Raw genomic sequence first — 23,009 nt, 5'->3', positions numbered from 1 at the left:
ACACATTCCCTTAGGCTCAGTAAGAGGCCATCAATCTATTTGTATTATTGTGGCACCTAGAAGCCTTAGTCACGCACCATGAACTCATTGTGCTCAGAGGTAGAAACAGACAAGTCCCTGCCCCAAAGAGCTTAGAATCTAAGTATAAGACAAGTGACAACAGATGGATACAGGAGGCCAGGGAGCACAAGGAAACAGTGAGACAATATCAGTCAGCATAATAGTATGTGGTTTCAGCACATCAGCAGCCTACCCATTGTCAAGATTCCTGAATGCATCACTGCAAAGGAGAGTCTCCTTTCTTCCCTGCAGCTCCCATAGCCCAACAGGTAAGTAGGTAATGGAGCAAGCAGCTTTACTCTCTTCTCCCCCCTGTGATGCAGCCAGCAGGAAACTGCTGAACAGCCAGAAAAAGACAGCAACTACTCAGAGTGCTCCCAGCTCATACCCAAGCTGCTTCTGAGGCTGCAGAGGAAGCAGTAGGAGGCAACTGGAGAGGTGGTGCCTCCTCTCCATAGTGACAGGCTTGATTCTAACAAATCAGTTTAAAAATTGCAGAGTGTAATTCAGAGAGGAAATTTAACTTCATAATTATATACAAAACTTTTTACTTAAAGTTTTCCTCAAGGGCTACAGATTTAACATCACTGCCTTAGATGGATTAGGCACTTGTGGGAGTGTGTCATGATCTGCAATAATAAGCACAATGGCTCACACCTATCTGTTCTGGACTTTAATATTAGAGCTGACTGAAAAACAGAATTTCCATTCCCCAGAAATTCCAGTGCTTCAACACGTTTTCATTCAAAAAAAAAAAAAAGGGGGGGGAGGGAAGGGGGGCAAAATATTTTAACTTTCCACAGAATGAGAAGTTCAGTCTGGAAATGTTGACACATTTCATTGTAACATTTTTAATCTAAAGGAAATTGACAGATATGACAGACACGGGCATATATTTGAGACGGTTGCATCAATTTTATAAATGTTATCTCAGCATTCCGATAGTCTAGAATATGCTCCGAAGAGAAAGTCTGGGATACACTTAAAACCTCTTTATCAAATGAGGACACTCCACCAGAGAAGGAGATTGCACATCATAGAAAGCCATCCAAACACCCAGAGAGAACTTGCTTCAAAACAGGGGGGAAAAACAACCACTGATTACACACCTCTGGTTATCACCTACAACCCCACACTGGAACCCATACAGGGTATTATCAAACAGTTATAACATATACTCAATGGGGAACACATCCTGAAATAAATCTTTCCTGGACCCCCCTCTTCTGGCCTTCAAACAATCCTGCAACCTCATAAAGCTCATCATCAGAAGCAAGCTCCCCAAAAGACTAGGCCACAACTCAAAGCGGTACCAAATCCTGTCCTAACAACAGATGCAAAGCCTGCAGACATGTCTTCACTGCTAAAATTACAAATACTCCCACATAGCACACCTTTCAAAAGCGATGGGTCCTACACATGCCTATCACATGTAGCGTACCTCATCAGTGCATCCAATGCCCCCGCAACAACTAGGTGGGTGAAACCAGACAAGCACTATGCTCTCGAATGAATTCACACAGAAAAACGATAAAAGACAAAAACACCTCGTCACCCATGGGCAAATACTTCACAAAGCAATAATTCAATATCTGACCTCTCTGTCCTTGTCCTCAAAAGAAACCTGCATGACACCTTCAAAAGATAAGCCTGGGAACTTAAATTCAGAACTCTGCTGGAAACTATAAACCATGGACTTAACAGAAACACTAGTTTTGTGACTCACTGGAACCATTTGTAAAACACTGTTGCCCACTACACTCTCCTTTGTCCTACAACTGCAGGAGTGTTCATTTTCAGTGGTCTCCTACAACATGGGTGAAACCCTTACGTTTAACAATCTATCCCACTTTGTATTTAGCTTGGACACTCTGGTTACCTTCCCCAGACCTGAAGAATAGCTTTGTGAATCTTGAAAGCTTGTCCCTTCCACCAAAAGAAGTTGGTCCAATAAAAGATATTACCTCACCCATCTTGTCTCTCTCATCCGCCTCTTCTTTGTGAACCAGACCTTGGAAGCATGAAAATTTATAAGACTATGATATTGAGATAGGGCAGATAATCCGGCCTGTGGAATATTCAGAGACCTGTGTATCAATACACACTATATTTATTTGTGTGTTCCGGGCTCACTGGGTGGATTTTCTGTGGAATCTGGAATCACTAGGGAGAAATTAATAAAAATCCCAATGCCAGTTATGCAGATATGCTATCTTTGAAGATTTATGCCCAGGAGAAAAAGGCATTGATTGTTTCAAGAGGCCTGGGCAACAACGGCCTCAAACTATATAAACGTGTGAATCTGAACTGCCAGAAGACCTTCATTTTGATCCAACAAACTGACATAAATTTTAACCAAGGGGACAAACCCTGTTGAAGGGTTTGAAGGACTGGAACCCGTGAAAATCTCCATGTTGAAGATGGGTGACACCTGGTAAAATTATGTAAGCTTACAGATTGTTTATTGTTTTATGATGCAGTTTCTCTATAAGGCTTTTGTCAAATAAATGTACTTCGCTTTATGAAGGCTATCAGATCTCTGGTAAACAACTATTTTAACCCCTGGGAGACAGCAAAACTGCAAGATCTGAGCTAAGGTCAGACCTTCTCAGATAATCACAGTGAAGTGCAGGGGGACTGCAAGCCTAAATGCCCCATGGTTTGGAGGGAGAGGGACGCAGGTCACAGTCCATAGAGAGGTGGTTGCTAGAAGCCTGAGATCGAAGGGCAGCATCCCTTAAGCAGACCATAGATGAGTCAGAGGTGCAATTACCCTGAAACCATGACAGAAACATTTAGAGATTCTCAAAAAAAATTATTTTGGTTTTGAGTCCATATTAATCTCTGCGTCCATCTGAGCTGTCATGGTGTCCTATGGGAGTTGTAGTTCCAAGTCCTTCATTCTCCCCTTGGGTATGTCTACACAGGGATAAAAAACCCACAGCTGGCCCTAGTCTGCTGACTTGGGGTCACAGGGCTCAGAATTGCTATGCAGATATTTGGGCTCAGTCTGGAACCTGATCTCTGGGACCCTTCACCCTCACAGCCCAAGTCAGAACATCTACACAGCAATTTTTCAGCCCCAGAGCCAAGTCAGTTGACCCATGCTATCTGCAGGTTTTTTATCCCCATAACAACATACCCCTAAGGGCCCAGCTCCTGACTGGACTACTTCCCCCATGATACATGTTGGTCTCTCCTTGTGGTTGAATTGCCACAGTGCCTAATGAAGGCATGGGGAACTCCAAACTACAACTCCTATGAGGCACCACAGCAACTCAGGCAGATGCAGAGATTGCGTGTTGCCCCAACATGCAGCATTTTGTTTTGGGTCAAGAAACCAAAATGAAATGGTTCAGTTTGATTTTCCCCATGGGAATTTTCTGCACAAAAAGACTGATTTGACACAAATGTCAATGAAACCCCAATTTTCAACAAGACAATATTTTGTACAACATTTTTCAGCCAGCCCTGCTGAATATGCTAAAAACATGATATATTTAAAAGATATCCACCAAGACCACCAATCAGGGGGTCAGCCTACCTTCAGTTCCACATGAGAGATTTAAAAAGTTAGGACTATTTAGTTTAGAGAGGAGGTAAATAAGAAGTGACATGATAGTAAAAAATCAAAGAATGAATACACTAGGGATGGTCAGCCAGGCACTCCAGTTTATTCCTTTGTGTAATGAAATAAGGACATATGCAATTAAATTAAAAAGGCAACAAATTTAAAACTGTGGAAGTTATTTTGTTAGCCAAACAGATACTTAACCTGTGTAAATCAGAGCAATAAGACATTGAGGCAAAGAGTATAACAAGATTTAAAGGTGAACATGCATTATGAAGGCATCTGGGAAAGGAGTCTATGATATACACATTTCAAGATCCAATGTCCAGCACTTATAGACTTCTTGTGGATTTGTGAAAATAGCCTTCTCCATGCTTACATTACAACTGCCTCCCACCAACTGCAACATCCTCTCACATCTCCCCTGTGACAAGAATTCCTGACCTTCTCCAAACTGCTTAAGCCTCTAGTACTCCCATGACAAAGGCCTACACACCTGGACCCCGCCCTCCCTGAAGCCTAACTCTTACATTCTCCTGTAGCAAGGGCCTCCAATCAGATTTCTTCTACACTGGCAAATCTAAGGTGTACTATCTTCAAACTCCCACAAACAGCTACCAATATAATTTGCCTACCATTGCCTCTTCTTCCAAGTTTTGGGATTCCACATTTTTAGTTGATCCAGAACAGCAGTCACTGCATCTGAGGGAAGAAAGAAGTGGTTTTCACCACCTTTCCACACCTCTTCCCCCCTATTCCTGGAGGCTGCCAAGGACCATACCACCCCAACATAAATTAGAGCAATTTGGGGGCTGCTCTAAATTACATTGTCAAATAACAGCTCCCAAGAAGCTACTCCACTGGCCAGGATCATCTTGACCCACCACCCACCAGCCCTGCTCCCTCCTATCCATGAGAAGCCCTGAGCCCAACTTAGAACACCACACACTTCAAAGGAGCCGGGAGTGACTAGCTATATCAGTTGAGAGATTCCTTCATGGGAAGGCACCAAGGAAGACTATCATCTTTTGTTATTGCTGATGTGGGTTCAAAATATATTTCTTCCTTCACCAACAACCCTCATTCTCACACCATGTGCACAAGCACACACATTTTGCAGTCCAACTTTAAGATTCTAGCTTAAACCTAAAAATATGGAAATACTCAGTTGTAGGGACACTTAGGTCAATTCATGCACAAGAGTTAGATATTTTAATGCTTTTTTTAAAAAAAAGAAAACCAAAGATAAACAGAAATGTTTCTACCAATTGTTTTTCATTCCATATAGCATTTGCTATCTCTATACATTGTTGGAAACCCAACGCTGCAATATTGTTCAAGTGCATGAGAATCTGAAAATGAAACTAATTTCTCTATCCAAAATGATTAAATGCAAAAAATATTTAAAAAAGAATAGATGGTAAAAAGTAATCAGTTTTAAAATTATTTCACTTTGAATAAGATGCTAATATACTTTACACTTTTATAGCACTTCTCATCCATAGATTTCTAAGTACTTTAAACCACAAAGCATTTGGGTATTATTATCCCAATTTTATGGATTGGGAAATTTAGGCAGAGAGGTTAAGTGACTTTCCAAAGACCACTCAAAGTCAAAGCAGAGTTGAGAATGGTCCTTGTGTCTCCTGACTCCCCAGCTCCATCTTCAAGACATTAGAGTAAAAGGTGCGCTCCCTTGATATATCACAAATCAAGACCTTTGTTTTTTTAATTTTTGCTTTTTAAAAAATATATTAATTTTAAACTGACAGTGCACATTTTACTGATGATACTTCTGATATCTAGTCAAACGGCCTGCAGTGTTATTCAGTTGTGCTTCATATTATCCAGACCTCACAATTTTCATCCTTACCCTTAAATGGCCATATTTTCAGATTTTTCAGACAGGTCTTTAGTATCCTTCTACTCTTTTTAAAAAAGAGAGAGAGACTGATATACTGGTGAGAGGTTTTCCTGAGGGCATGTTCCCAAAATGCACACAACATCATCAGAGGAATGAGAGTTCACCTTGTCTTCCATTATGCCAATTCAGGATTGTTTTCTGCTATGTTTTGTCTAGTACAGTTCAACAAGAAAAAAAAGGAAGTTAAAAAAGAAGTCTCATGTAATTTACTGTAATAGAATACTGAGTTTTGGGGGGGTCATGGTAGTGGCAAAGTGAAGTCAGCCAAAGCACGGCTGAACAGCTCCTAGTAGATCTGCAAAGTAATGCTTTCTTTACTCTGCTTCATTTGATGCACTTAGTTGAAAACTGTTTTTGATTTTCTTTTTCCATTGACGCAAAAAGGAGGAAAAAGAGAACATAAAGGGAAAGAGAGAAAATGTACTCAGAGCTGCTGTTCAAGATGAGAAGCATGGCAGTGCTAGGTTCCTATTAAGGCCTGTTCCATTTGTGCTGTTTACACATGCATAAACTGTACAAGTTAAATGAAAGCTAAAAAGATCACCAGCTGTTGATTGGAGCTCTGCCTTACTTGCATGTTAGTGACCAGGCTCAATTCAATTCCCAGGTCTCATTTCTCACTCCCTTCACCAGAAGAGGCTGGGAGTGCTACACTTGCATTATATTTAAGGCACGCAGGTGAAGTGCCTCATGCCACTCTGCGGTGATCATTCCAGCTGACACAGTAGCAGTATTGATACACTAAAGGAAGTGCCAGTCCAGCCTTCTTTGGCTGAAAGGCCGGCCATCACAACAGAAAAGTGGAGAATCCCCAGGGCTCCAGAGGTATATGGTACCCAGATGGAGGAGAAAGAGAATTTTTTGCTAAGTGAAATATCCTCTTAATAGTAGCTATCTTAATATACCATAGTTGCAACCAAGCAAAGCACATGTGGCCTTACAAATCATGTTATATTTGGTTTAAAAGGTTTTGAATATTATTTTAAGGTAAGTAACACTGAAAAAAAGCAACAAGAGGATAAAATTTTGTAAGTCACACCATTTTCTTCAATTTTTTGTTTCAGCACGATTAATATTTTCCTACTTTAATACTACAAACACAGTTTAAGCTAACAGAAATCTATTCTTTACATGATAAGAAAGGTTCAGTTCATCCATCACCTATGTAACCCAAGCCTATCATATTTGCATGTATTTTTAAGAAATTACAGGTTATCCCTTCCATTAATAATCAGACAACTCTGCAGAGACTGTGGTGTTATCTCAGGAAGGTCAAAAGTCACTTTGAAATGAGAAGAAAAACATTTTTCTTTAATCAGAGTGTTTCTCTGTTTTACTTGGTTTTGGAGCACACCACCAAGAAAGATAAGCATCTGGACTACAGATTTATATATAGGTAGGTGAACTCTATAAATTTAACCTATGTAGATGTAAAAATAATTAGTCAGTGTTTCAGTCTCGGGTTTCAATGAATGGTCCAAAAAAGGAGAGAGTGAATAAAAATAAAGTCTTCTGAGAAATATTTAATAATGCAGTTACTGTATATTCCTCCTTTTTCCTTCATGCTTCCTATGCTGTATGATTGTACCTTGTAAATACTGTTAATAGAAGTAATCATCTTTAACTGTGTCAAATTTAACAGTCAGCTTAGATCTGATAATATGCTTACTTTATTAAAAATGAACTGTATCCTTTGTGAGAGATACATAAACGTGCAATTGACTTTAGTTGTTTGCTTTATGTAACTCTAGAACTAAACCCAAGAATTCTTCAGTTTAGTAAGGCATAACTGCTATGAAAGAATATGCTGGCAAACAGGCAAATACACTTGCATTTTATGTGCTTTTACAAACAGTCTGTGTGTAAAGATTACATGTTGTTACTTGTTTATATAGAGAGTCGGAGAAGCAATAGGAAAGGTAACAATGTTTTGACAGAAAATAAAAATGGTATTTATTTTTTCAATGAAAACCAGGGAGTGTATGGAGAAAAATTATCTACAAGAAATTCAAGATATGGTAAAATTAGGGACAAGCTGGCCCAGGGGATGGGTAATGGACTATGAGACTGTAACCTCTAGTTCATTGGTTCATAGCCAGCCAATGTAGGTAATGACTGAAAATTGTAGCTACCTTAAGACCATAGTATTGGTTCACACTGTGAGGGAGATAACAGAATGAAACCCATTTAGCTAACTGGTCAGACAAAAAAAAAAAAAAAAACCTCTAGAGGATGTGAAGCAGTACAGTATATCAAATGTAAAACATGCTTCTAGATTTTTATCACTTTTGCTTTTGACTTCTTTGTGTCTAATATCAGATAAGTGACTGTTGAAAATAGAGTCTTCTTAAGCAATAAATCTGTACTCTAGATGAATTCAGGGATCATTTGTTTCACCTGGACTTTGAAGAGATGTAAGTGGATTGAGGCACAAACACACATATTGGTATTTGATTATGTGTTGCTGCTTGGTAGAAGGGAGGAGTTGGTTGTATTGTGCTTTGTTTGTGTAATGAATAATTGGAAGGATTCTCAGAGTCTGTGTATTCATCCTTTTATTTATTCTAAATCAAAATAAAATATGCATCTTCTTCATTAATTATTAATTATTATTATTATTTGTATTTCTGTAGCACCTAGGAGCCCTAGTCATGGACCAGGACCCCACTATGCTAGGTGTTGTACAAACACAGAACAATGATACTTCAGTGACTAAAAATGTTTTACTATGTTTTTCTCCTCCCAGTCCTAATATAGCTACAGGTCAAGGAATTGAATTCTCTTCTGGCTTATGCATCATTAACACAATTATTAACAGAATTCAGATTGCAGAATCTTTAGTGGTAGTGGTGATGGCAGTGCAGAAAAATCCAAGTTTGACTTTCAGATCCTAGGTTGAAGTACAAGGCAGGCAGTGAGGGGAAAAAAATACACTCAGGGAAACAGAGTATATTTGTCTTTTCAAGGAATCCATTTCAATCTTCGAGCCTCTTGATGCCATTTTAGAGTTACTTTTCTGAGTAGAACAGCATTTTAATAACTGCTCTCAACAGCATATCAGTGCAGGATTGTTAAACTAATTCTGTGAAGGGGGCAAAATTACAATTTTAATTATGACCTGTAGGCTCTTGGTCTGGAGGGACCACCACTAGTAATAGAGCATTTTGTTCTGCTTAGGTTAGCCAACCCATAGGGACTCTGCTGAGATTGCCTAGCAGGGTGCCCATTTTGATGTTGGATTTTGAATTATAGACATATGTTCACTCGACTGGATTGAGGCCACTAACTCACACAAACCACTTTTCTGACATTAGCCACAAAGCAACCAAAAGAAAAAATCTAGAAGCATATTTTACATTTGACATACTGTACTGCTTCGCATCCTCTAGAGTTTTTTATCTGACCTGTTACCTAAATGAGTTTCACTCTGGTTTTCCCCACACACACTGTGAGCCGACAATATTCAACATTTTGTTCTTGGTATGAAGATCATTTACAAGATTTTTTTAAAAACAATGTTTAGTGGAGAATTAAAACTTTAATAAATGTGCTAATAGCTTCTTGTAGGATAAGGTTTTGTGCCTACTATTGATATTTTTCTATTACATATTTCCTTCTTTTTTGCTTACACCCAGCTCCACTCTTGCCTGAAAAATAATCTCACTAGAGCGGACAGGCAGCACTTGACAAAATGTTCTTGGTTGGTGTAAGAGGTTATTTATCTCTCTCTTACCTGACTGGGTTCCTGGAACCTCCTGGGAAGAACAGGAGGATCATCAACTGTAAAGAACAAATGGTTCCTTTATGTTACATCAAGATCTCCAAAGTCACTTAAACTGTGATAACCAATATGTACAGTAGCCTTGAGATGCAAACACTAGTGTATCTACAGCCCAGCCGTTAATCTTCCCTGATGCTGGATTTTGAAGTGAGACAACAGGTGATGACAGCCAACAATACCAAAATCCTAATGCATGGATATTGTTAATAGAAATCTGTATAATAAAATGCTAAATCAATCAGCCTGAATATTAACAGGACCCTTCAATATGCTTTCTAAAGTACCTAGTCAATCAAAAATAAGACAGCTGTAACATCAGAGCCATCTCCTAGTCCCACAAGCCAATCTTCAACCTAAGTATTTAGAAAGAGAGCAATATACTACCTCATCTGAGTCACAGTAAACCACATGTTTTGTAGGGAGGGGTGGAGAGAGAAAAAAGGAGAATTAGGAGAAGATATTCCACAAAGGTACCTAAATATTCTCCTTAAATGCATGTAGTATTTTCCAAGCAAAACAGCTGCAGATTTGGGGTTCGGTTCAGCACTTCCATAAAACTTCCTCTGAAGTCAACCAACATAATGGAAGTGATGAACTGGACACTTCTAGTATGTTTGATTTCAATGGTAAGTTTTGCCTGGGTAAAGAGCACAAATTTCAGCCTATAAAATGGAACATATTAATTGAATACCCACACAAAAATCCATCAGCATCTCCTGACTGCAATAAAATGTCATATGCTAATTAATAGCAATAACTGGGTTTGTATAATTTTTACATTTAAAAAACTGCCTCTGTCTGAGATGTCATGATCCTGTCCAAATGTGCGAGACTGGGAGCTTGTAGTGACCAAAGTTGTGCAAATCTAGTATAAAAAGCAGTTTGGTGTCATTAAAACATACCCAATTTCCCTGCACTCACTAACATGCATATCTAAAACTCTCGACTGTTCATGTGCTTGAAAACCTCTACAGCCATTTGAGTTGCTGAACTGATAATTATCTACCAGAAAGTGTCTACCTGGTCTGGTGGAATATTTAGACCCAATTTATTAGGTAACTAGTTAAAGTGACAGGAGGGAAAGGACAAGAAAAAAATAATTAATTAATTTGAATTCAATTAGTTTCCATTAACTCTAAATTGATGTTTCACATCTGCTGCCATAAATCTCTCTAGAATGCCACTTGACAGGAGGGAATCTGTATCTTTATATTCTGTTTGTTAGCTGTTCTTTACATTACAGTAGCACCTACAGGTGCCAACCAAGATTTGTATACTGGTAGGCAATGTAAAACAACACACAGTAGAACAGTCCCTTCCCCAAAGAGTTTACAGCAGGTGTATCAGGCATCCTGCCCAAATCATGTAATTTTGTGGCCAGCATGATTTAAGATTATGCAGAATCTCAGCTTTAGTTTTATTTAAAACATAAGTTTCTAATCTTCATGCCTGCAATAATAACTTTCCAAACGTGAACCAAGTGTAAACTGATAACACGATGTCTTCCATTCAGCAGACAGCCTGAAACAATGAGTAAGAACTGCAAACTCTTCTGCTCCCTATTAATCTGATCAGTGCGCCAGTTCAGAGGACTAATGATGACACTTGACTGTCAACATTATCTATTGCATTCCTTATTTTAAGCAGATGGAACAGGGTATGGGGGTGGGAGTAAAGCCCTCATAGGGTGGGATTTGGGAGCTGCTCCAAAGGGGAAAAAAAGGAAAAAAGTAAAAAATTATTTACTACATAAAGAATCTCTCCTTGATCTCTGTGCAAACCTCCCATGGATATTAGTGGGGTCTTCCCCTGTGGCTGAAAGGAATAGGACATCCTGAATTTATACCCCCAAGTCATCAACCATAACCAAACATAAAATCCAGCCCTTTCCTCCAACAGAGTTTGGCACCCCTTGTTTATAGTCTAAATAGACAGGATAGGCAATGTCTGAACAGGAAAACAGAGGCACAAATGGGCAACGTGACTTCTTCCAGAGTCACACTGCAGACCAATAGAAGAACCAGGCTCTGGCCTCTGGAGTCCCAGTTCAGTGCTCTATCCATTGGCCCATGGTACCTCTCATGTATGCAAGGTGGGGGCTTTGTGGTTAACTAAAGTGCTTTCCAATAAAATTATAAAAATGGACCAAACTCACAGAGGTGAAGGCACACACTCGGGAATTACAAGATTCTGCCAACAGCTTCCGGCTATGCTTGCTCCCTCTTGAAACAACTGCTACAGCAGGACATGTGTGCTGGCGAAAGGAGGGCTGATGGAGCAGATGGAGAGAGCCACACTGAAGCAGGTATGTGCTGGGGAGTCCTTGCAGAGCCTCTCGTTAACATTTCCCCATTAAACTGAAGGGAGGCTGGGAGTGATTTCCCTCTGATGGAGTTTACCCCCAGTCCAGATACTGAAATCTTCCGTGACAGAGAGGTATTATCCCCAGCACTCATAAAAACAGAAGAGCAATTCTTATGGCCATAGATGCACTACAAAGAAATTATTTTCAAAACACTATAGCTGATCATCACTGACCCCCCCAGTCATTTCAGGATATATAAACTGAACACTCTGGTAGACGGTCAACACACATACTTTTTCAGGAACAAAGTATAAACATTTCCAGCAAGAGCACTTACTATTAACTTGTTTGTCAAGTGCCTCCTCCCTGGGTTATGAAGAAAGTGTTTTTGTTTATATCTGAAACAAATTAACAGACTCCCAAATCCCTTGTGCCTACCCTTTGAACACATCCAACCCTGGGACAGGGGGTTTCATCACAAGCGAAGATGGAAGTACCAGCAGCACATCACTGTTTCAATAGTTCCACTAGAGGGGGAAGGCAAGGTCATACCAAGAGTAAATAAAGGAGAACCAGGCAGATGGAAGTTGGGGAGAGATGTGGCATTGCTGAAGCTATAGATAGATGACCTGGGGCATTGCAGAAAGGACAGGGGTAGCAAGAGCAGCTGCGATAAGAAGAATGAGAGAGGGAAATAACTAAAGAAGACAGAAGAGCAGTGTGGGGAACTGAGAGGGAAGCACCAAGGACAGATTAAAGCTAAGTCAATCAAAAACATAACACCCCAAAATGGCCCTCCAGGAAACATGTATCAGTGGGATTAAAAGATCATTCTGAGAGAACGGACCCTTTCTGGTATGCACACATCAGAGATTATTTAGGGATCAGGAGCCAGCCTGAAATTTGAATTTCCTACACTTGATTGGATCCTTCTCTAAAGAAACAAGATCATAGAATCTCAGGGTTGGAAGGGACCCCAGAAGGTCATCTAGTCCAACCCCCTGCTCAAAGCAGGACCAATCCCCAAGTAAATCATCCCAGCCAGGGCTTTGTCAAGCCTGACCAATTCCCAGTTAAATCATCCCAGCCAGGGCTTTGTCAAGCCTGACCTTAAAAACCTCTAAGGAAGGAGATTCTACCACCTCCCTAGGTAACGCATTCCAGTGTTTCACCACCCTCTTAGTGAAAAAGTTTTTCCTAATATCCAATCTAAACCTCCCCCACTGCAACTTGAGACCATTACTCCTCGTTCTGTCATCTGCTACCATTGAGAACAGTCTAGAGCCATCCTCTTTGGAACCCCCTTTCAGGTAGTTGAAAGCAGCTATCAAATCCCCCCTCATTCTTCTCTTCTGCAGGCTAAACAATCCCAGCTCCCTCAGCCTCTCCTCATAAGTCATGTGTTCCAGACCCCTAATCATTTTTGTTGCCCTTCGCTGGACTCTCTCCAATTTATCCACAACCTTCTTGTAGTGTGGGGCCCAAAACTGGACACAGTACTCCAGATGAGGCCTCACCAATGTCAAATAGAGGGGAACGATCACGTCCCTCGATCTGCTCGCTATGCCCCTACTTATACATCCCAAAATGCCATTGGCCTTCTTGGCAACAAGGGCACACTGCTGACTCATATCCAGCTTCTCGTCCACTGTCACCCCTAGGTCCTTTTCCGCAGAACTGCTACCTAGCCATTCGGTCCCTGTCTGGTTCAGATGTCTGATGTACCACCAGACTATGGTTGTAGCACCAATCTGTGTGTGGAGGTGGTCTCTCTCTCTCTCTCTCTTTCCAGCTATGTTGGGGTGAACAAGTGGGAAAAGAAACCACTGTAGGCCCACTCCGTTTTCCCCCTACTGATGACACTAGTATCACAATGGGATGGGGACTTCAGGTTCTCTGTTTCCACGAGAAATATTTCCGCAATGTGTTGTCACCTCCGGTAGCCACATGCTTATCAGCTTCCTAAGAGAAATCTGCCTCAAGATTTCTTTCTGCATGCCCCATGAGTTATACCCAGCACCACTATGAAATCCCATATGAGGCAGTTGTTTCCTGTATGTTCTCTTTCCCATCCAAACACTTGGCTCCTCCAATTATATCCTTTCTTAAAAAACAACCTCCTTTTAGACAACCCATCCTTCAATGATAAAAAAGGCATGGTCTAGTGGTCTAAGCAGAAGGCTGACAACCAGAAACTCCCAGGGACCTACGACTGCATCTGAGAAGGATTTTCTGTGGTCTTCAACAAGTCATTTTGTCTCTAGTTTACCCATCTGTAATAGCAGCAGTAATAGTATTGACCCACCTCACATAGGTGGTGTAAGGAATGTTAGTGATGATGTGGTTTGAAGATTAAAAGTGTTAAGTGTTACAACTGTTATTCATGGGTCCCCTGTCTCCCTCATCTAGAAGCAGACCAGAATACTCCTTGATTGCCACTGCTTAAAGATGACAGATCGTTTTTCTTCCATCAGAAATCTGCAACTCATTTTGAATATATAGTTAATGTGCATAATCGATTCTGTTTCTACTAGCATGATATACAATAACAAATGAAACATAACAACTTGCAGTTATTTGTAGATATTTTCAGATGCTCTCAAAACACTTTCCAGAGTTGAGTGTTAAACCCATTTTACATGTGTGGAAACTGAAATGAAGTGAATTCCCCAAGGTCTCACACCAGATAGAACAGATCTCCTCCTTTAATCATTAGTTCGTAGTCTCCTTTAACAAAAAAAGAAGTATATATCATATTTATTATTTTGGAACAACTAAAATGTGCTAGAAATATCAAGAGACTCAAGTGGAAACAATTCCCATCCCAAAAACTTTAAGTTTAAATTTGACATGACTTAACAAGTGAGGGCAGTAAACAAACCAACCAGCACAAAAAAAGGAGAACAGAGTGGGGAGATATGGGGAAAAGGATAGGTATTGAACACAAACACACAGATTGGTCAGCTGAGCTGCAATCAGATTTTTTTTCCTGTTATTCAGCCTATTTTTAAAACTGGTATTAAAGGGCCCAATTTGTCCATAAGTGTTTACCTTCCATCAAAAACTGCCAGTATGGGAAGGCTATACAGTACACCAAGATCTTGTTATCAGGAATAGCTGTGGAGAATATAATAGTGAAGACACATTGACTGTTTAACAACTATAAATGTCAGAACTATAGGAATTCAGAAATGCAAAAGGATAAAAGCAATCCCACCCTAAACTTCATCTGAACTTGTGATCTCAAACTATGGTAGTATTTGTAAAGTGCTATCAGTCTTAATAGAGGAGATTCACCGGGGAGCTATAAAGCTGCATCCAGTTACTTTGCAACTAAGCCAATTCACTGGCCAAACTCTTCCTTTCGGGGATGAAATGAATAACCGCACTGATGCCAGACATGCCAAACTTGCTAAAAAAAAAAACCGCAGAAATTGGGCTTGCTTTTGGCTTAATTGGCTTGTGAATTGCTTGTTGGGCTTGTAGCTTGTTGCTTCTTTTTTTTTTCTTTTTTTTCCTTGGCTCCCGGCAAGGGGGAGCAAGCAGGGGCAATGGGGGAAAAGAGTCAGGGGTGCACAGCAGGCCCACCACAGTCCCAGACTTCACGGTGTGGGGATCTAGTCACATAGAGTGTTGGGGTTCTTAGGGATTGGCTTATTTTGGCCTTGTTTGGAAATGGAATTAGCTTGATTTTTGGCTTATTGTGAAAGTCGAGGTGCTTATTTACCGCATGAAAGTTGGCAACTCTGACTGGTGCTCTTTGGCCTGGGGCATGAGGGGGAAGAGAATTCAATTTCCTCTCCCTGAGAGAACCCCCACTTTGCAAAGTCAGTTTACGTGGGCATTGAACAGTGCCTCAGGATCTCAGGATCTAAATGCAGTGATGAGGAAAAAATAGTAATACTTTCTCTCCCACTTCAGTCTCGGGGATGAGGTTCTCTTGTTCTCTTTTCCACAATAAAAAATGCTAATTGTGATTTACAAAAGTGACTTACAATGGATGGACTAAATTTTCTGTTACACTAGTAACAAAATCAATAGTTTGAAAACTACTAGAGAAAGATTAATAATGTAAAAAAAAATTTGGAGATCAAAAGTACAGTACTAACATTCTAATATGTGCTGATCAGAAAGCAAAAATCAAATTATTAATATCGGCAAATGTAAACTCCAATAGAATTATATTCCAAATGCAGAACTATTCAGCTTAAACTCCCTGTGCTGAACAGGGCTTAATCAAATAAATTCCCTTCAAGTAAGCTTAATATAAAATGGCATGATAACCAATCCACCACTGCATCAGACTATAACACTGTCTCACTTCAAACTCATCAAGGTGCTTAGAGTTCTTACAGGTTGCTCTTTCTCAAGAAAATTAAAGATTGCCAATTAAAGTAAAATGGGAAGTTTACTACCCAAAAAATACAATTTTTTTTGAAGATTTAGGCCCACACAATACCCCAATCCACATGCAGACAGTAGTCAAAACTCCATATGTGGATTACGAGCATTGTGATATAATATGAATTATTTTGTTGCACTTCTATAGCCCCTTTTACCTCAGAAACTCACACCCCTTTACAACAGGAATGAACTAATACTCACTCCTATGACAAAGACAAGTATTATTATTCCCAGTTTTACGGGGGGCTGAACTAAGGCACAGAGAGGTCAAGTGACTTGTCCAAAGTGATACAATCAGTGGCAGAGCAATGAATTGAACATAGGAGGCCTGGCTTCCAGCCCATTAGTCAATATTCCCTCATCATCTATGGCCCTGGGCATGTAGCATATTCCATCTACCATTACTTGGATATTTGTACTAGTCAGTTTTCCCCTGTGAGGAGGACTTTGCAGCCGCCCTCAGAGGCCTTCATTACTGCTCCGAATTTAAACCACAAAGAAAGGGAAGAAACACCCTTTGAATTTGTCAATGTGTGTCACTCCTTTTTTGGCTATAGAGCTCACTAGTGAGTAATATAAGTGACTCCTCTTTATTATCTGATATGCCTAGCCCCATTTTCAAATAGTCCAAGCACACTGCCTTTGTGTTATCCCGCCACAGCTGAGTCAGGAAGCAGGAGAACAGGACAGTGGTTTCCTACATGGCAGCGAAGAGCAGAGCATTACTAAGCTCCTGGGACAGCGAAATATCAAAATTTTACCCCTCACTTTAACTTATACATATTTGCTGATATTCATTGCCATTGACTGCCGAGATGCTCAAAAGTAGCAATAAATCTGATACAACGTGAGTGGGCAACAGCAGCCTGTCTTGCATCCATAGCCCTTCTATACACTTGATAGCCAAGGAGAAAATTATGGGTTAGCTTTTCTTCCTTGCTTCTCCTCACAAACAATGAGCAGTTTCCTCCCCAGTCAAAAAAGAATGGCAGCCTCACTAGTGACAACTGCGTCTTTGAAAAGTTTTGTCAAGTCTACACGTTTTTGAAAGAAAAGCAAAATCAAATACATAGTGAAGAATTCCAAAGTACTTCAGATTGTATATATATGCTCAACCACCACTGTAATGCAGCCACTTCCATTTCACAGCACACAGCAACACTACACAATAGTTTACGACAGGAAGTGGGGAACACTGTATCAAGTTGAAACTGCAGAGGAAATTTTGGGTAGGCAGAATGCAATAATCTGGACAGAGAGAGACAAGGTAGGTGAGGTAATATATTTTATTGGATGAACTTCTGCTGGTGAAAGAGACAAGCTTTCGAGCTTCACAGAACTCTTCTTCAGGTCACAATGCTAGAACGCCACTGAAAACAATAGCATGAATTGGAATTTGGGACCAGATTTTCAAAGGTAATTAGGTGCCTAAACATGCATATAGATGCCCAGTTGGATTTTCAAAAGTAGATTATGTGCCTAACTCCCATCAAAATCAATGGGAGTTAGCACTTAAATGAGATAGGTGCCTTTTGAAAAATCCCATGGGTACTTAACTGCATCTTTAAACCCACATCTGGCCGTTGGTCACTAGCATCTCTTCTCTCATATATCTGGCTGTCTACCTGCCTCCATTATAAACAGTACCATAGAATCCTTAGTGACAACAGGTGGCTCAAATGTCAATTTTACCTCTGATCTGACATTTCAAGCAATGAAGTGTCAACTTACATTATGCTGTTCAATACTGATTTGAAGGAGCAGAACCCTAATGAATCACCAGCATGATTCCTGAGAATACCAACAGTTTCCTCTGGAGGTCTTCCATCCAAATACAGACAGGCCTCACCATACTAAGTCATAAGAGATGAAAAGATAATACCAAAAAATGGTATAAAAAATAATGCATTTCGAAGCCAGTTGAGAAAATCTCATAAGTAATGGGCATTATTTCAGCTGCTAAAGCAAGATGGAATAATATTAATTTATAATAATCCACTGTTGCTCAGTAAAGTAAATCTGACTACTCATATGGTCCCCATCACTATCGTACCTGCATGTCTTACCAGAAATAATAAGGCAAAGGTTTTCCCTGACTGCAAATCAAACTCTGTCTCTGGTGGTAAGAATGCAAAATCCTGCCCACGTGCCCATGAGGGGGAAGCTACGTTCCTCTGTTTTAGGGCACTGTTGAGGAATAACCAACCCTAGTTCTGACATTATTGTTAGATAGATCTGTCACTGCTGTTTTAGTGAACATATTATGGTAGAGATAAGATTTGATCCAAAATCTTGTTGTCTCAATGAAATGGTCAAGACCGTTCTGAGCCAGATTCTTTAAGATAGCGGTCTTCATTCTTGAAGTGCTGGAGAGCATCACCACCATGGAATGGACTCACAGACATCCACAAAATAATTGCAACATGACAGCCTGAGATTGGGAAGACTGAGTCATGACATGACAACATCATTAGTCAATTTAAAATGGACTGATATAACATCACAACAAACAATGTCAAGTTGCCATGCTGCAGCTATTTTGTCTCTTTCTGGGACTTCAACTGGCACAGTACATTTTCTTTCTCCTCCATCTGCTAGCCCACTGCAGTTATTGGGAGAGTATTTCCTTCTCCTTTTCTCCCCTTCCTGGGTGCTGAAAGAGATGGTGATGGATTCTGGCAGTTCTGATCCATTACTCAATTTTGCTCCTACTGTCTCGCACATGTTAAGCAATGCAGAGAGCATCCCTGTGACCAGCACTCTGCTCACTTTCATCAGACCTGTGGGCTACACCAGAAATACATGCTGGACCCTGAAGAACTTCCTATGCCTCCAGAGAGAAGGGTTGGGGATCACTACTTTGCGGAGATGTGTTTTTGCCCTATCCTCAAAGGCTATTGGATGGAAACACTTTGCTGTGCCATCACCCTTACAGTAATGATCAGCCACAGATTATGGGCAAGCAGTGTCAATAATAATGATGCTAATGATCATATGCAACTGTGTGTTACAGCTTTTCCTGGAATAGTATTAAGAGGGCAACCATAAAATTAGTGAGATGGCTTAATTGTGGCCTTGGTATAACTCACACTGAAGTATGTGAAAATTGTTGCACTCTCTCTCACCAGTTCATGATCTTTGCTGCTATTTAAATTCCACCACACTTGCATACACGGACATTTACCATTAATTACTTTAATAAATCAGGGCATTAGAACAAAATAAAGTCAATTCTGGCAGAGTCTAAACAGTTTCTTTGGTATTTGGCATAGAGATTCAAACAAATTATTCTGTGCCTTTAGTGATATGCCCCTAAGAAAATAACTGTTCTTCAAGCATTTGACCCTGTTTAAGAGAACTGTATGAGCAGATTTCCAAGGGCACATATGAAATGTGCTTAAATCATTTGGCAAAGAAAATATTGCACTTCATAATTAAACAAAAGATTGATAATTCTTTTGACATCCAAAAATCAGTATACAAGTGGTATTCACTGTAAAGCCAAGTGATGGAAGAAATGAGGGGGGGGGGGACACGTGCAGTCCCTTAAAAAACAAAACAAAACAAAACAAAACAAAACAAAACAAAACAAAACCACACTCTCAGAATTCCAATGCACTTTGTATCCTCGTCAAACTCCCAAAGCTCTAATTTACAGCTGGCATCTTTTGGTATGATCTGTACTGAATAATCACAAATAATACTTTACTTTGTCTTTTATAAAGCGCCTTTCGTGCCCAAGGATCTCAACAGCACTCTGCAAACTGCGCGCACGCACGCACGCAAAGCGAAAACTGAAAGGCAACCACCTTTTGGGGAGTGGGGGGCGGTAAAGAGCAGCAGGAGCACAGCTTCACCATGACAGAGGAGGGAAGTTTTATCATGCGGTACCATTTACAAAAGACAGATTGTCCTGTTATTCGCAACGGTCCTCACGGGAACCTACTTGAATAAATAAAACCAACAAAGAGCGATTTACTGGGGTGCATCATATAAGCCTTAGTTTCAAAAGCGCCAAGGAACACCACGCTACTCTGTGATATACAGCTTATAATTAAGGCATGAGCCTGGAAAAACCTCTCAGGGCCAGGTCCTGTAAATCCTTACTCGCTTTAGTAGCGTACTTGTGAGCAGTCACGCGGATTTCCGTAGGGACAGCGTGCGTGAGCAAGGCGGATTTCTGTGAGCTGGGCTGTGCAGCACTGAGCCTAGGCGCTCTCCGGAGCGGCGACCGTGGCTGCTCTTTCGGTTGGGCACCACAGAGCACGGACACAGGAGGGGTAACGATACGCCGCCCTAACCGCTGCATGTCCCTGGCAGACGGCACGGCCGTGGAGCTTTTTGCTGGCTCTGCATCCTATTCCCCAATCTTCCCTCATGACATCACAATTGGTTACTAAGGAAGGAGAGCTTGACAGTGTCACGGAGGAGAATGACTGTGCGCGGAGAACAGGGAGCAGCCGATCGCTTAAGCAACGCTCTTGTCTTCAAGCAAATGTCCTTTGTAATTAAGAACGAAAATACATTATCGCTATTTGCTACTACCTAAACAAACCTGTCTCCGAAGAGCAGGTCGTTCGGCAGCTTGCCGTTGCTGTTTAGAGCCACATCCATCCTACTGCTTATTTTAACTCCCTAGCCAGTGTCCCATCTCATACTCCTAACCCAGAAAGCCTCGCTGCAATGTTTTATATGGCATGACAATTTGTCTTTTTAAAAACAAGGCAGCAGCATTTGTTTAAAGTCCCGATGACGTGGATTCAGCGAGCATTGCAATTACTGAAGGAGACAGGTGAAACAAACAGATTCACATTTGCATTAAAAAACACCCACAACCCTAGTAAACACCATTTCCTTCCTCCCCGATGCTTTGCAAGAGCTGACATTTCTCAAACACAACGATGTGACTCTGAGTGAGCTGGCTGGCTGGCGGGGGGTTAGATGAGGTGGCTACAAAGCACCAAGAAAAGGAGTACTTGTGGCATCTTAGAGACTAACCACTTTATTAGAGCATAAGCTTTCGTGAGCTACAGCTCACTTCATCAGAAGCACCAGACTCCCAATGTTTTCTATTGTGCAGGGCTTCGCGTTGGAAGGGGCGGATTACTCGCTGTAATTACAAGCGAGAAACTTTCCGCTGTGTTGCTGTGCGGGGAAATCTCCTGCTCGGGGAATCTCCCAATGAAGTCCGTAGTCCCTCAACCCGCTCCTGCACAAAAGAAAATCAAAGAACCCAGCAAAACCGCCACGCACAGCGCTCCCGCTACATTCAAAAGCTACTCAGCCAGCGGCCAGAGCCCCCGCTCCCACCCCCCTTCCGAGAGCACCTGTCTGCAGAAAGTATCTTAGAAAACTTCTCCCGAAATCCTTGGAGCGAGGCAAGCTCATCATTTTAACACGTGCAGCGACACGCCCGCCTAAGAATGTGCGATAAGCGAGGGCTCTCGCTCTACCCACAACATTTTGCCTCGAAACCACACTGACTTCCTTTTCGGTAGAAAATTTGATCACCCAAAGCACCCCGCGCTGGCCCCAAAGCCCCTGCTGTATATATTGACGTACGGCCGCCCCCACCAAAGATTTCACTGTCGTGCTTTTGCTGAGCTTGGGGCTGCAATTTGACAGCCAGCACAGTAGAGACTCTTATAAACTACTGCTGAACTCCAGCCTCCCATCTTCCTTCATTGATGAATGCAAGTGAAGCAATGTAGCTGGAGACCCACACACAAAAGTCCCCCCTTCCCCCAGATTGGTTTAGTGATCCCACTATGTTTTCTTCAACCGCAATTCTTTTTCATCCATATAAGATCGTTTTTCTTTTGGAACAAGCCCTTCTCCAGTCGGCTGTGTCAGGGAAGCTTGCGTACATTCACAAATACCATCCCGTGGCTTTCATTTAGGCACAGCACACACAATCATATTTGAGTAACGTTACTCTGAAGGACAGAGTTGCAGCTCCTGAAATGACAGTAAACCAATTCATTCTCTCTCACACACACACCCTATTCTCACATACACATTCAGAACATGCAGCCCGCTCTGGAAGAGAAAAAAAGATTTTTATCCTATATTAAGAACCCGCCTGTATCCCCACAAGGGTTCCTGAAAACACTGAGCACAACCAACATGCGTTGACTCTCAATCGGTTTTGCAGACAGAGCTGAATTGCAGATTTAAAAGCTCTCTCTTTAAACAAACAAGCAAAAAGCCCCGAAATGTATAATATCCTCTGCCCATTAAGCTCCTTGAGAAATGTGTGTGCAACCACTCCAATTACCTTAGCAACCAAAGAATTGCTGAATTCCCCCTTCTGCTTTTTAATTTCTCCTCAGAGACAGGAAAGAGCCTGGTTCATGGTAAAACTGGAGGAAAAAATGAATGGGAGAGATTTGCAGGTTCCTGAAGGCTCTTTCCCCCCCTCTTTCAAAATTCCTTGTTCTTCTCAGTGTCCCTGGCTGCAGAAGAGACTGAGGCTTTGGGGTGCAGTTAGAGAAGATGGAAACAGGAAGACTGCGGCTGAAGAGCCAGTGGCAACATGCTCTCCCCACTCTCTCTCCAGCCACTGAATCTTTCTGGCTGATTTTTCTGTCCTTCTTCTCTCTCTCTCTGCACACTCACACTCCGGTGTCTCAGCGCATACTAGAGGGGGGAAAACAGCTCCCCAGCTGTGGGAGCCCAGTGCTACAGGAAAGATACAGAGAGCGAGAGAGAGATGAGAAACGGGGGGAGGGAGGAGAAGCTGCTTCAAGTAAAAGATTTGTCCCTTGCAAACGATTTGCCGCAGCAGCGCCTACTGTAGGGAAGAGCGAGGACCTGCAGCCTCATTACGTGCACCTGATAGGCAGTAAGGGACAAAGAAAGCAGGGACTAGGTTAGAGATCAAGCAACCCCCCCCCCTCCCCCAGCAACAAGAGTAGATTCCCCCTCAGTTCAATTGATGTCACATGGGCTCCACTACACCTGC

General features: G+C 41.3%; 1 protein-coding gene across 2 annotated transcripts in view; it reads right to left on the bottom strand.

Annotated features, from left to right (window-relative positions):
* RGS6 (regulator of G protein signaling 6) overlaps nt 1–22,744 on the bottom strand; it is a 505,053-nt gene extending 482,309 nt beyond the window's left edge. For both annotated transcript variants that reach the window (XM_084632586.1, XM_084632587.1), the window contains exon 1: nt 22,323–22,744. The gene's annotated coding sequence lies outside the window, so the exon portion shown is untranslated. The remainder of the gene's footprint in view (nt 1–22,322) is intronic.
* Between the last annotated feature and the right edge of the window lie 265 nt (nt 22,745–23,009).

Source organism: Lepidochelys olivacea, assembly GCF_965140295.1.
Source record: "Lepidochelys olivacea isolate rLepOli2 genome assembly, chromosome: 6".
NCBI lineage: Eukaryota > Metazoa > Chordata > Testudines > Cheloniidae > Lepidochelys > Lepidochelys olivacea.
This window is presented reverse-complemented; position numbering and strand designations above follow the sequence as displayed.